The sequence below is a fragment of the Mustela putorius genome, unplaced genomic scaffold (genome assembly GCF_011764305.1).
Source record: "Mustela putorius furo isolate JIRA1106 unplaced genomic scaffold, ASM1176430v1.1 tig00003845_pilon_pilon_pilon, whole genome shotgun sequence".
In the NCBI taxonomy this organism is placed as follows: Eukaryota; Metazoa; Chordata; class Mammalia; order Carnivora; family Mustelidae; genus Mustela; species Mustela putorius.
Genome location: NW_025421998.1, coordinates 52,198,677 through 52,201,637, shown reverse-complemented (window position 1 = coordinate 52,201,637; position 2,961 = coordinate 52,198,677).

Genomic DNA, 2,961 nt, shown 5'->3' with positions numbered 1-2,961 from the left:
GGGAAAAGCAGACTCCTTGCAGAACAGGGAGCCCAGTGCAGGACTCGATCCCAGGACCTTAGAATCATGACCTGAGCTGAAGGCAGACACTTAACTGACAGAGCCACCCAGTGCCCAGGAGCTTTCCTTCTAAAATAAAAATCTAATATTGTTATTCTTTTCTTAAAACTCTCTATGGTTCATCTTGTGCTTTTCTCCAGCTTTCTCTAAGCTATGAAAAAGAACTTTACTTATCATCAACTATGAAGCCTAGAATATTTCATATACTTCAAATCATAATTCCCAGTACCACTTTGTATGACATCTCCCTTGACTACCTTATGCCCTAGGGTAGAGCAGAAGAGAAATCAGAAGAGAAATCCTGATTTTCTATAAGCACTTTCACTTGCCTTTTCAGAGGCTTTAACATCAGCTGGACATGTTTTCCCCACCCCTTTTTCCTTTCCATTTGTCCCACTTGATTGTTAAGAATAATTTCTCATGCCATTTCTACCAAGTCTATCAGGATTTCTCTTGGCATAATCTACAATATCTTTCACTTTTAAATAATCTTTGAAGAAAAAATTTTCATTAAAAAAGTAATATCTTGTATATTGCATTTTCATGGCTAGTTTTATTTGTTTTATTTTTCTGTAGTTTTTTTCATACTGGATCTACCATTTTTGTTTTTAATATGCATTCTTCATGAACATCTTTCTATGTTATATATTATTGCCTGGTGAGTTTGTTATTCAGTTTACTTAAAGCTCCTTGATTCCACCAGATTCTTGGCAGTGAAATAGCTACTCAAACTGGGTAATTTGAGGAGAATTAGTTAATGAAGAAGCTATTTGTAAACATGGGAGTAGAGTGTCAGTGATAATGCTGTGTTCTTGAGTTATAAACCAGGGAGAGATGCATCACTAGTCTCAGGCTTCAGACAGTAAAAGAAGGGTGCATTACTAAACGCCAGAGGTATTGAGTATGTGGATATCACCTGGCAAGTTCTGTCACCTTTGCTTAAGAGTCACTTCCAGCCTGAGATCATCTGTACAGAAGGGACATGAAGCATAACTGGCCCTACTTCATTCTTTTCTCCTTCTCTGGTGTCCTGTTAAGACATACCATAGGCAAAGCCCATCCCTAAGCAAGAGGGTAGTGCCATTGTAGCCAGGGTCCAGGTAGTCTGGCCCGTCAAGGCAGAAAGCGTAATGGAGCAAACGAGATACCTGGCATCCCTTAGGATGTGATGTGGATCATTTAATAACATTTTAATAACAAATATATTTGCATAAGTCTTTTTTTAAGTTCTTGAATGTTTAAGACTTTTTCCTTAGGAAAAATTTTCAAGGTGAAGTTACTGGGTCAAAGATTAGATACATTCTGAGGGCTCTTGATACTTCCTGCCAAATAGCTCTGCTTTTCCAAAGGACTCAGAAAATAAGAATAAAATGACTTGATGAGACATTTTGCCCAGTGAACAGCCCAGCCCTGGGAAATCATTGTATCTTTGGAAATGGTGTCTTAAGGCAGGTTCCCAGCAGGAAATGGAAAGCAGAGTTGAGCTGGATAATTGAAGCCTGAAGCATAGGTCTTATGGAAGGGAACAAGTGATAGTGTAGTCTTCTGGAGCTTATAGTAGTAAGAGACTTTTAGCACCCTAGGCTTAGAAGGTCAAGAAGAGGCAATATTTCAAGGAACACACACACAGAAGGTATAGAGGAGCTGTATAAACAGAGTCTCCAGAAAGGAAGAAAGGAACCCATTGGTGAACCAGCAGGGGGAAAGCCGGGCAAATAAAGATCTTGATATCAATTTCTTCCTACCCTCCAAACTCCTGCAAGTGTCTCGGATGGGTCAAACCCAATGAAAGCCAAATATAAAGTAACCATTCAATGCAACCTACACTGGCTAGTTTCCTGGGACACAAAGGGAGTGGGGAATGGAACTGACTGGGTAAATGGAAAATATCCAACCTGCTTAACTTCAAAGGAGATCAAATGGCCAAGGGAAAAGAGATTGGCTTTATTAAGATATCCATAATATACCTTGGCAATATTAGCAAAAGAAATATGAAAATTGCCCCTTACTCTAAATTTTACATCTTTGCCTAATACGTATTTTTTATTGCTGTGAGCAAATGTTATTTTCCTCTCAAATATACATACCCCTGTCTGCCTGAATTTCCTGGATCTTCTTGATTGACTGTGAAACACACATTTCAGAATCTAATATAAGCACATGTTTTGTTTAGTGCTCATACTCTCTGCCTATAGAGTGGTTTAACTTTTTAAAAAAATTTAATTTAATTTTTTTAATGTTCCAAGATTCATTGTTTATGCACACCCAGTGCTGCATGCAAAGAGGGCATGTATTGCATGGTTTAACTTTAAATTTTTTTTTCCAAATGCTTTAAAATCAGAAGATAACATAATATCCTACTTTTAGCTTCTTTTGAATAGTCAGACTACTGAACACACCTGGGCCTTCATTTCTGCAAGGCATTGAGCTAGAGCTATGTATCTGCTGCTACCTAAGAAGCAGCCCAGGCTCTTCAGTTTGCCATAGTCCTCGCCACTCCCTGTTGTATTTTGATTGTCAATTACTGGTTTTCAATGTGATCATGCTACTGCTTTTCATATACCTAGGCTGGGTTTGCTCATATATGTTCCATATCAAAATCTTATAGACATTTAAATTTGTGGTCCCTGCTTGAGTTGCTCATAGGCAAAGGAGGCCTCTGATTCTTTATTTTCTCAGGATTGACTGAACATTGAATGTCAATGTGGCAGGAACTACATTCTGAACAATAGAACGTGGTATAATAAAACTACTGTCAACCTTGTTACAAATCCTTTTACTAAATAGTGATTGCTTGTTACTTGTCCTATGTCCTAGCCTTTAACAATTTCCATTATACCTCCTCCCTCTGATTCGATTTGACCTGCAGGAAGTGGCTTGGAATTAAAACAGCTTTTACCT